Genomic DNA, 12599 nt, shown 5'->3' on the forward strand with positions numbered 1-12599 from the left:
CAACTACTGCACAGAATCTTGTCATCTTCAGAAGTTTTCTGATGACTCTGCCATAGTTGGATGCATCAGCAAGGGAGATGAGGCTGAGTCAGGGCTATGGTAGGAAACTTTGTCACATGGTGTGAGCAGAATTATCTGCAGCTTAATGAGAAAAAGACTAAGGAGCTGGTGGTAGACCTGAGGAGAGCTAAGGTACCGGTGACCCCTGTTTCCATCCAGGGGGTCAATGTGGACATGGTGAAGGATTACAAATACCTGGGGATACGAATTGACAATAAACTGGACTGGTCAAAGATCACTGAGGCTGTCTACAAGAAGAGCCAGAGCCGTCTCTATTTCCTGAGGAGACTGAGGTCCTTTAACATCTGCCGGACGATGCTGAGGATGTTCTACAGGTCTGTGGTGGCCAGTGCTATCATGTTTGCTGTTGCGTGCTGGGGCAGCAGGCTGAGGGTAGCAGACACCAACAGAATCAACAAACTCATTCGTAAGGCCAGTGATGTTGTGGGGATGGAACTGGACTCTCTGACGGTGGTGTCTGAAAAGAGGATGCTGTCTAAGTTGCATGCCATCTTGGACAATGTCTCCCATCCACTACATAATGTACTGGGTGGGCACAGGAGTACATTCAGCCAGAGACTCATTCCACCGAGATGCAACACAGAGCGTCATAGGAAGTCATTCCTGCCTGTGGCCATCAAACTTTACAACTCCTCCCTTGGAGGGTCAGACACCCTGAGCCAATAGGCTGGTCCTGGACTTATTTCATAATTTATTGGCATAATTTACATATTAATTTAACTATTTATGGTTCTATTACTATTTATTATTTATGGAGCAACTGTAATGAAAACCAATTTCCCCCGGGATCAATAAAGTATGACCACTACCACTACTACTACTACTACTCCCCAGCTCTGCGCTGAACTGAAGCTGTGGCCTGTTTCCGCTGCGGTAATGCCTGGCTTCGTGTCTGTGGTCTCACGACGTTTACTCAGCTCTGCACTGAACTGAAGCTGTGGCCTGTTTTGGCTGCAGTAATGCCTGGCTTTGTGTCTGTGGTCTCACGATGTTTACCTGGCTCTGCGCTGAACTGAAGCTGTGGCCTGTTACGGCTGCAGTGGGAAGGAGGTAGGAGAAGGGAATTATGGTTGGGAAAAGGGGAAGGGAGCCTGAAGCACCTGAATTGCCTGGCTTCATGTCTGTGGTCTCACAATGTTTACATGGCTCTATACTGAACTGAAGCTGTGACTTGCTCCAGCTACAGTGATAGCTGGCTTCATGTCTTTCATAAAACTTTAGTTCTGAAGCTATTTGCTTAGTTTTATTGTTTGCACGATTTGTTTCTTTTCCTTGACACATTGGCTGTTTGATGGTCTATTTTTAATGGGTTCTATTGGATTTCTTTGTTCTGTGGCTGCCTGGAAGGAGACGAAGCTCAAGTCTGTATAATCTATGCATACTTTGATAATAAATGTACTTTGAACCTGTAGCCCACAGATACACACTCTGATAGCAAGGGACAGCCCCAAGTATTCAATACTTGTATCTGGTCTTTGTCTATTTGTACAATGAGTCACAGGTTTGCTTTTTACACCAGGAATGCTGTAGAGGCAGCTCATCCTGGAGTCAGGATGTTCTGGAACTGTTCCCGTGCTGCTCGTGTTCTAGTCCCCGACCACACACTTGAGAACAAATGAGCCTCCGGTGTTGATCCAAGGGAGACCTACAGTGTTCCAGGTGTAACCTTTCAGAGTTAAATCCAGGCCTCATCTCTTCTCTGAGGTGGATCTAATGGATCTGAAAGTTGCAGAATTATCCCTGATACACTGGACGATATTTATCCTGACACAAATTGTCTGATCCATTACCATTGTGGGAACCAGTCAAGAACAAAGCTCGCTACAATCCCAAATGATCACACCAAGGATAAACTTCACTGGTTATAAAGGGTTCGGGGACACGGAGGTCATGAGAGGTGCTCTGTAACTGGAAGTCTATATGCATTTCAGAAAAAGGGAACCGATAAAACAGAGAAGTGTAGACCAACCACCTTAATGTCCCTCTGTAACATTCCCTCTAATTTACTTTACAGCTGCGCGGGCCAACCATTGATCTGAGCAGGACAGTTTACAAGGCTTGAGAATTGTGTGTCTTTTTTGTAAAATGCATGCTATGAATATTTAGAATGAAAATTGAAAAATCACATACTTTTGATTTTCTTTATTAATTGAAGGGTATAATGAAAATCTTTCATGTTTCGAAAACTTTTAAACTTAAGTGTTCAGTGGGCAGCTGTTTATTAACAATGAACTTCCATTCTGTGTTTATTGCTACAATTTGTAAATGTTGTAACTTATAACACTGAAAATGCAAATACGTTGAAGCACTAAAATGTTTCAAAGTTTGTGATGATTTAGAAAATTTATGGATTACATTGAAGAACATGTTATTACAGGGTGTTTCATTGTTATATTGACACAGATTTCAAACGCTGGCAGCATTTCAGTACTGCGTGACTGCACAGCCATGCAGGCTAGAGGGAACCCAGTGGTCCACAGTATCAGTATCACTGAGGATGTGGTAGAAGAGAAAATAATGTGACCACATGGAGTCAAACTGGATTTATGGAAGAGAAATAAGGTAGTACACAACATTACAGAACAGTACAGGCCCTTTGGCCTTTGGAGTTGTGCCAACCTTTTAACCAACTCTAAAATCAATCTAACCCTTCCCTCCCACATAACCCTCCATGTGTCTATCAAAGAGTCTCTTAAATCTTTCCAATCTATTGCCGATTGCATCACCTCTGATCTGGGCCGAGAATTACGCGTCGGGCGGCACCTAATTAATTAGCATGTTTACTTTGGCTTTTTTCTTAAAGATGTGCTGTGTGTCTCCCGGCTACCGCTGCATTCTCCGCGAATCAGTATCTGTCTGGGGGTTGGGGTGGTGGGACACTGAGGTGTCATTTTGTCATCTGTTTCCATTAGAGCAGGCAGCTCATCTTCTCCTATGACTGCCTGCCTCGATGTCGAAGGTCAAGGTTCGTCGTCTGCTATGGCTGATGTGGAAGGCTTGCTTGACTGCTGAGCCTCGTGCATTTTTCTATCATACAGTTCTTTGTAAGCATTCAAACCATCCTGCAAATATCCCCTAAACCTACGTATCCCTTCAAAACTAAAGTCATACTTTATCATTGCAGCGAAAATCTCACGCAGTTGCTTCACGTTCATTTCGCTAATGAATTCGGTTTCGATTGTTATCCTTTCCTCTTCCAATTGCATCAGCTCTTCATCTATCAGTTCTTGGTCATGGGATGCCAAAACCTCTTCAACATCATCTTCGTCAGCTTCCACAAGCCAAACTCACGTTGTCCTTACTTTGTTCACCATGATCAAAACACTTAATTATGTCTAGTTTTATGCTAAGTGTAACACCCTTACGAGCTCTTTCAGGCCTTTCCGACACCTTAGAACTCACCTTGCTAACGGCTGCTCAATGCAACGTGTTAAAGCAATGCCGTTCCGAATCCGGGGGACAGCGGCTGCTCGGGGCGCGCACTGATTTTTTTCATAACAGTGAAAGCACCTTCTGAAAGCAAAAACAGGGTGCTAATGTAGGTCTTTTGTAACAGTGAGGTTTCGTAAAGCGAACGTTCGAAAAGCGGGGGACACCTGTATTCATTGAGGATCTCGCTCACTTCCACAGCCTCCAGGCACATCTTCCCACCTTTATCTCTAATCAGTCCTACCTTCACTCCTGTCATCTTTTTGTTCTTCACATAATTGAAGAATGCCTTGGGGTTTTCCTTTATCCTACTCGCCAAGGCCTTCTCATGCCCCCTTCTTGCTCTTCTCAGCCCCTTCTTAAGCTCCTTTCTTGCTACCCTATATTCCCCAATAGACCCATCTGATCCTTGCTTCTTAAACCTCATGTATGCTGCCTTCTCCCACCTTACTAGATTTTCCACCTCACTTGTCACCCATTTGTGTTAATATTATGTGAAAGTTTTTTCCCCCGATTATCAATAGGTTTCAACAGGTACATTTAACGTCAGAGAAATGTATACTATATACATCCTGAAATGCTTCTTCTTCACAAGCATCCACGAAAACAGAGGAGTAGCCCAAAGAATGAATGACAGTTAAATGTTAGAACCCCAAAACCGCCCCAACTCCCCCTCCCACGCACAAGTAGCAGCAAAGCATCATTAAAGACACAGATTTGCAGTACCCCAAAGACTACTTGTTCACCCAGTAATTCAACATACCACAGCCTCTCTCTCTCTCCCTAATAAGGGAAAAACACTCAAAATTTTCTACAGGTGTACCATAGAGAGCATTGTAACCGTCTGCATCACGGTCTGGTATGGGTGGGGGGAAGTGGCTGATGTACAGGATCAAAATCTGCTGCAGAGGGTTGTAGCCTCAGAGGTGTATGCTTAGCCCAATGCTCTACTCTCTCTATACACATGACTGTGTGGCTAGGCATAGCTCAACTACCATCTATAAATCTGCTGATGATACAACCATTGTTGGTAGAATCTCAGGTGGTGATGAGGGGGCGTACAGGAGTGAGATATGCCAACTCGTGGAATGGTGCCACAGCAACAATCTGGTACTCAACGTCAGTAAGACGAAAGAGCTGATTGTGGACTTCAGGAAGGGTAAGATGAAGGAACACATACCAATCTTCAGAGAGGGATCAGAAGTGGAGAGAGTGAGCAGCTTCAAGTTCCTAGGTGTCAAGGTATCTCCGGTCCCAACATATCGATGTAGTTATAAAGAAGGCAAGACAGCGGCTATGCTTTATTAGGAGTTTGAGAGATTTGGCATGTCAACAAATACACTCAAAAACTTCTATAACTGTACCGTGGAGAGCATTCTGACAGGCTGCATCACTGTCTGGTATGGAGGGGCTACTGCACAGGACCGAAAGAAGCTGCAGAAGATTGTAAATCTAGTCAGCTACATCTTGGGTACTAGCCTACAAAGTACCCAGGACATCTTTAGGAAGCGGTGTCTCAGAAAGGCAGCGTCCATTATTAAGGACCTCCAGCACCCAGGGCATGCCCTTTTCTCACTGTTACCATCAGGTAGGAGGTACAGAAGCCTGAAGGCACACACTCAGCGATTCAGGAACAGCTTCTTCCCCTCTGCCATCCGATTTCTGAATGGACATTGAACCCTTGGACACTACCTCACCTTTTTAATATACAGTATTTCTGTTTTTGCACAGTCTTAAAAATCTGTTCAATATATGTAATTGATTTACTTATTTATTATGTTTTATTTTATTTATTTTTTTCTCTGTCTGCAAGATTATGTATTGCATTGAACTGTTGCTGCCAAGTTTACAAATTTCACATCACATGCCGGTGATAATAAATCTGATTCTGGTTTAGCCCACCCCATCATGGGCACCGCCTCTTCAGTATCCAGGATATCTTCAAGGAGCAGTGCCTCAAAAAAAGGTGGCGTCCATCATTAAGGACCCCATCACACAGGTCATGCCCTCTTCTCATTGCTACCTTCAGCGAGGAGGTACAGGAGCCTGAAGACACACACACAGTGATTCAGGAACAGCTTCCTCCCCTCTGCCATCCGATTTCTGAATGGACGTTGAACCCATGAACACTACCTCACTACTTTTTCATTTCGATTTTTGCACTACTTATTTTTTTTAACTATAATATATATTTTCTGTAATTCACAGTTTTTTCTCTATTACTATGTATCGAATTGTACTGCTGCCACAAAGTTAACAAATTTCATTACATGTGTTGGTGATATTAAACCTGATTGATTCTAACTGTGTACTTCCTACCTCACACACAAGAGTAGTACAGTAAAAAGACAATAACACAGCTGGCCAAACAGTGTACAAACAGTCGACGGACGTGAATAACAAATATTACGAACAATAGAGAATCTGCAGATGCTGGAAATCCAAAACACACACACAAAATGCTGGAGGAACTCAGCAGGCCAGGCTGCATCTATGGAAAAAAGTACGGTTGATGTTTCAAACCGAACCCCTTCTGCAGGACTGGAGAAAAAATGCTGAGAAGTAGATTAAAAACTGGGGGGAGGAGAGAGAGTAACTTGGAGGTGAGGGATGAAGTAAAGAGCTGGGAAGTTGTTTGATGAAAGAGACAGAAGGCCATGGAAGAAAGAAAAAAGGGGGAGGAGCATCAGCAGGAGGCGATGGGCAGGCAAGGAGATAGAGTGAGAGGGGGAAAAGGGGATGGGAAATAGTGAGGGGGGAGTAGGGGAGTCATTACAGAAGTTCGGGAAATCAATGTTCATACCATCAGCTTGGAGGCTACCCAGATGGTATACAAGGCGTTGTTCCTCCAGCCTAAGTGTGGCCCCATCACAACAGTAGAGGAGGCCATGGATGGAAATATCGGAATGGGAATGGGAAGTGGCCACGGGGAGATCCCGGTTCTTCTAGTGGAAGGAGTGTAGGTACTTGGCGAAACGGTCTCCCAATCTACGTCAGGTCTCACCAATATACAGGAAGCCACACCGGGAGCAATGAACACAGTAGATGACCCCAACAGACTCACAGGTGAAGTGCCACCTTACCTGGAAGGACTGCTTAGGGCTCTGAATGGTAGTGGGGGGGCAGGTGTAACACTTGTTTCACTTGCAAGGATGTACCAGGAGGGAGATCAATGGGGAGGGATGAACGGACAAGGGAGTTGCGTAGGGAGTGATCCCTATGGAAAGCAGAAAATGAGAGGGAGGGAAAAATGTGCTTGGTAGTGGGATCCCGTTGGAGAAATGCAGAAGTTCCAGAGAATTATGTGCTGGACCAATACAAAATGACGCTGCAGATATTGTAATGAGAGATGCAGAGATGGCAGAGGAACTGAATGCCTATTTTGAATCAATCTTCACAGTGGAAAACATCTGTTGTATACCAGACATTTAAGAATGTCAGGGAAGTGAAGTTTGTGCAGTGTACATTACGACTGAGAAGGTGCTCAGGAAACTTAATGGTCTGAGGGTGGATAGATCTCCTGGACCTGATGGAATGTACCCTTGGGTTCTGAAGGAAGTAGCTGGAGAGATTGCAGAGGCATTAACAATCATCTTTCAAGAATTGATAGATTCTGGCATTGTACCAGATGACTGGAAAATTGCAAATTTTACTCCGCTATTTAAGAAAGGTGGGAGGCAGCAGAAAAGAAACTATAGACCTGCTAGCCTGACATCAGTGGTTGGGAAGTTGTTGGAATTGATTGTTAGGGATGAGATTACAGAATACCTGGAGACACATGACAAGATTGGCCAAAGCCAGCATGGTTTTCTGAAAGGAAAATCCTGCCTGACAAACCTACTGCAATTCTTTGAGGAAACAGCTTGGCAGAGATGGTGCTCGGTGCTCGGTGTCGTAGGGCTGGTCGGAGGCTCGAAGTTTTCGGACGGACTCAAGAGTCGGCTGTGGTCGGGTGTTTGCAGGGTGCTGCATCGGCAAGTTTGCGGCGCTGGAGGTTCATGGCAGGGAGAGTTTTCTTCCTTCTACCGTCTGCGTGAGATGATGGGACTTTCAAGACTTTGAGACTTTTTTTACCATGCACATGGTCTGTTCTTTATGAAATTACGGTATTGCTTTGCACTGTTGTAACTATATGTTATAATTATGTGGTTTTTGTTAGCTTTTTAGTCTTGGTCTGTCTTGTGTTTCTGTGATATCACACTGGAGGAACATTGTATCATTTCTTAATACATGCATTACTAAATGACAATAAACGAGGACTGCGTGTCCTCATAATCTAATCTAATCTAAAATTACAAGCAGAGTAGACAAAGGAGATGCTGTAGATGTGGTGTACTTGGGTTTTCAGAAGGCCTTTGACAAGGTGCTGCACATGAGGCTGCTTAGCAAGGTAACAGTCCACGGAATTACAGGGAAGTTACTAACATGGGTGGAGCATTGGCTTGTCAGCACAAAACAGAGAGTGGGTGTAAAGGGATCCTATTCTGGCCGGCTGCCGGTTACCAGTGGAGTTCCACAGGAGTCAGTGTTGGAACCGCTGTTTTTTACGATGTATGTCAATGATTTGGAAAACGGTATTAATGGATTTGTGGCTAAATTTGCCGATGATACAAAGATAGGTGGAGGAGTGGGTAGTGTTGAGGAAACAGAGAGCCTGCAGAAAGACTTAGATAGTTTAGGGGAATGGGCAAAGAAATGGCAAATGAAATACAATATTGGAAAGTGTATGGTCACGCACCTTGGTGGAAGAAATAAATGGGCAGAGTATTATTTAGATGGGGAGAGAATTCAAAAGGCAGAGATGCAAAGGGACTTGGGAGTCCTTGTGCAGGATACCCTAAAGGTTAACCTCCAGGTTGAGTCAGTTGTGAAGAAGGCAAATGCAATGTTGGCATTCATTTTTGGAGGTATAGAATGTAACAGCAGGGATGTGATGTTGAGGCTCTAAAAGGCACTCCTGAGACCACACTTGGAGTATTGTGTGCAGTTTTGGCTCCTTATTTTAGAAAGGATATACTGACATTGGAGAGGGTTCACAGAAGATTCATGATAATGATTTCAGGAATGAAAGGGTTACAGTATGAAGAACGTCTGGCAGCTCTTGGGCTGTATTCCCTGGAGTTCAGGAGAATGAGGGGGGATCTCATACAAACATTCTGAATGTTAAAAGGCCTGAACAGATTAGATACGGCAAAGTTATTTCCCATGGTAGGGGATTCTAGGACAAGAGGGCACGACTTCAGGATTGAAGGATGTCCATTTAGAACAGAGATGTGGAGAAATTACTTTAGTCAGAGGGTGGTAAATTTGTGGAATTTGTTGCCATGAGCAGCTGTGGAGGCCAAGTCATTGGGTGTATTTAAGGCAGAGATAGATAGGTTCTTGATTAGCCAGGGCATCAAAGGATTATGGGGAGAAGGTAGGGGAGTGGGGATGATTGGAAGAATTGGATCAGCCCATTTTTGAATGGCGGAACAGACTCGATGGGCTGAATGGCCTACGCTCCTAAATCTTATGGTCTTATGGATGCGGAGGCTGGTGGGGTGGTAGGTGAGGACAAGAGGAACGCTATCCCTGGTAGGGTGGCAGGAGGACGGGGTGAGAGTAGATGTGTGTGAAATGGAAGAGATGCAGTTGAGGGCAGCGTTGACTCAAACATTATGGATGCAAGGTACTCAAAATACACACACTAAAGAAATACAAAACTGACAGACAGAGCACCTGACAACAGGTCTCATCGCAGTACAGTAGTGCAGATTATTAGTCGGTACTGCAGCACGAGCCAGAGGCTGCACGAGCACATACTACATTTGCAGAGGGGGAGACTTCCATTGAAATAGACAAACCTGGCTAGAGGCTAATTTGGAAGCCCTGCATCTTGAAAAGAGGCTGCAGCTGCAGTCTGCAATTGCCCAGGCAGAGGTATTGGGGGCAGCAGAGCAAAAGAGTGAGGAACTTTACAGTAGACAAAGCCAATCAGCAACAGTACACGAGTGTGTGACGGACACAGACAAACATGTTAGCCAATAGTCTGGGTCTGCCTCTAACACAACACAGGATCAGTGGTCAGAACCCTCCATTCAATTTACCTCGCACACTTTGCATAAGCTTTCGGAAAGAGACAGCAATCAGCATGCCGTAGCCAATGGTCACCCGCCAGTAAGTTGCTTTCAGCAAATCTCAGAAATACTTAATCCTTCACATATGTCACACAACTCTTACTACCTGTCCAGCTCCTAACAAAGAATTCCCCACAGGTTAAAGCAGAGGAGACAATGCCAATCCACATTGACAGCCAAGGTTTAACATGCCTCAGTACACAGTTTACCAGAAGCTATCCAGAGTCTTCAGTCATGATGAATATGAGGAAGTATCGGGTACATTAGGAGCTCGTGAGCTGTGACCTATCTCAGTCTGATGACTGCCCAGAAAGTTATACAGCACAGAAGTTATCTTTTACTCATACAATGAAAGAGCTGGACCTTACTGCTGCTGAGGCATTGGACTTATTGTAAAAGTGGCTTGGTAAGGAATCCTCAGACTACGTTAGGCACCTTCGAGCAGTTCATATAAGCAACCCAGCTGCAGCTTTGAGGATGTCCAGGGACAGGCATGACAAATGTTACAGTGTGCCGCAGCTAACTGAAAACACATGTTTCAAGAAGCTGAACAGCTTTCCAAAGATTTCAAATAAAGATAAGTTCAGAGAACTTGAGGAACTGCTATCAGCTGCAAAGGCTGGTTACCTACCTGGCTTAGCTTAATACCTGCAGCATTAGTCCTATATTGAAAAGCAGCCACATTCTTTGCAAGAGAAATGGATTTCTCAAGGTTCAAAGTATAAAGAGAATTATAGAGTCACATATCCCTCCTTTTCTTTCTTGATTGATCTTGTCCGCTGTTAAGCTAAAATAAGAAATCACCCCATCTTGGCTCTTCTCAGCCACAGCTCACCTTGGAATAAGAAGCCTCCTCTAAAGCACACAAACATTAGGAATTCAATGTCAGTCCGTAAAACCAGTGTCTCTCAACATGCAACTCAGAACAAATCCATACTTAAAGATGACCTATGGATTGTTCTACACATAATAAACTTCACCCGTTGTGAAAGTGCCATGGCTTTAGGTTAAAAACCATTGAGGAATTAAAGTCTTACTTGAAAGCGCAAGGGAGTTGCTTCTGATACTGTTCTTCATCATCACATCTTGCACGTAACTGCAAGGCCCCATTAAAGTGTGGTAAATGAAACAATGACAGTCATGTTACAGCCCTACATCCTGGTCCTCCTCCATGGGCATCCAAGGTATCAGGTCACACTTCGGAGAACTGCAGGGCGGAAGAGGAAGAAACTTTGCCATCTGTGAACTCTTTATACACAGAGGTTTGTAACAACAGTCGAGGCACTAAATCCTTTTCCAGTTAAAGTGTATCCTAAAGGGCAATGAGAGAATGCTTTCAAGATGTACCCTATGCTTGATGACCAGAGCAACAGATCCTTAGCCCGGTCAGAGTTCTTTGATGTGCTTGGCATCTATGGTGATTCATCATCATGCATCTTGAAGACCTGGCTGGTGTAATGGGGAGATCAGGTTATCAGATTGAAGCACAGAATGGTGACATTACTCTTACACTTCCAACACCAATGGATTTTAATGACATTCCAAACAATCGTGAAGAACTACCAACTCCTGAGGCTGCTCTATCACACCCACTTCACAAACAGATCCCACCTCTGTACGATAAAGTCCAAATCCCGCTTCTGCTAGGGAGAGATATTCTCACAGCACGCAAGGCCAGGAACCATAACTATGGTCCTGGGAATGGACCCTTCACACGGAAGCAGGATCTAGGATGGGTCAACAACAACACACATCAAAGTTGCTGGTGAACGCAGCAGGCCAGGCAGAATCTGTAGGAAGAGGTGCAGTCGACGTTTCAGGCCGAGACCCTTCGTCAGGACTAACAGAAGGAAGAGTGAGTAAGGGATTTGAAAGTTGGGGGGGGGGGGGGAGATCCAAAATGATAGGAGAAGACAGGAGGGGGAGGGATAGAGCCAAGAGCTGGACAGGTGATAGGCAAAAGGGGATACGAGAGGATCATGGGACAGGAGGTCCGGGAAGAAAGACAAGGGGGGGGAACCCAGAGGATGGGCAAGAGGTATATTCAGAGGGACAGAGGGAGAAAAAGGAGAGTGAGAGAAAGAATGTGTGCATCAAAATAAGTAACAGATGGGGTACGAGGGGGAGGTGGGGCCTTAGCGGAAGTTAGAGAAGTCGATGTTCATGCCATCAGGTTGGAGGCTACCCAGTCGGAATATAAGGTGTTGTTCCTCCAACCTGAGTGTGGCTTCATCTTTACAGTAGAGGAGGCCGTGGATAGACATGTCAGAATGGGAATGAGATGTGGAATTAAAATGTGTGGCCACTGGGAGATCCTGCTTTCTCTGGCGGACAGAGCGTAGATGTTCAGCAAAGCAGTCTTCCAGTCTGCGTCGGGTCTCGCCAATATATAAAAGGCCACATCAGGAGCACCGGACGCAGTATATCACCCCAGTTGACTCACAGGTGAAGTGTTGCCTCACCTGGAAGGACTGTTTGGGGCCCTGAATGGTGGTAAGGGAGGAAGTGTAAGGGCATGTGTAGCACTTGTTCCGCTTATACGGATAAGTGCCAGGAGGGAGATCTGTGGGGAGGGATGGGGGGGACGAATGGACAAGGGAGTTGCGTAGGGAGCGATCTCTGCGGAAAGTGGGGGGGGGGAGGGAAAGATGTGCTTAGTGGTGGGATCCCGTTGGAGGTGGCGGAAGTTACGGAGAGTAATACGTTGGACCCGGAGGCTGGTGGGGTGGTAGGTGAGGACCAGGGGAACCCTATTCCTAGTGGGGTGGTGGGAGGATGGAGTGAGAGCAGACGTACGTGAAATGGGGGAGATGCGTTTAAGAGCAGAGTTGATAGTGGAGGAAGGGAAGCCCCTTTCTTTAAAAAAGGAAGACATCTCCCTTGTCCTAGAATGAAAAGCCTCATCCTGAGAGCAGATGCAGCGGAGACGGAGGAATTGCGAGAAGGGGATGGCGTTTTTGCAAGAGACAG

At 45.2% G+C, this 12599-nt stretch overlaps 1 protein-coding gene across 3 annotated transcripts in view; it reads right to left on the reverse strand.

Annotated features, from left to right (window-relative positions):
- Window positions 1-12599, reverse strand: part of LOC140188337 (neurocalcin-delta-like) — a 66189-nt gene that overhangs the window by 35558 nt on the left and 18032 nt on the right. The window contains exon 1 of one of the 3 annotated variants that reach the window (XM_072244510.1): window positions 3484-3549. The exons of the other annotated variants lie outside the window; for them this stretch is intronic. The gene's annotated coding sequence lies outside the window, so the exon portion shown is untranslated. Of the gene's footprint in view, window positions 1-3483; window positions 3550-12599 lie in introns of those variants that run through there. 3 annotated transcript variants of the gene reach the window in all.

This window comes from Mobula birostris, chromosome 2, assembly GCF_030028105.1.
Source record: "Mobula birostris isolate sMobBir1 chromosome 2, sMobBir1.hap1, whole genome shotgun sequence".
Taxonomy (NCBI): Eukaryota; Metazoa; Chordata; class Chondrichthyes; order Myliobatiformes; family Myliobatidae; genus Mobula; species Mobula birostris.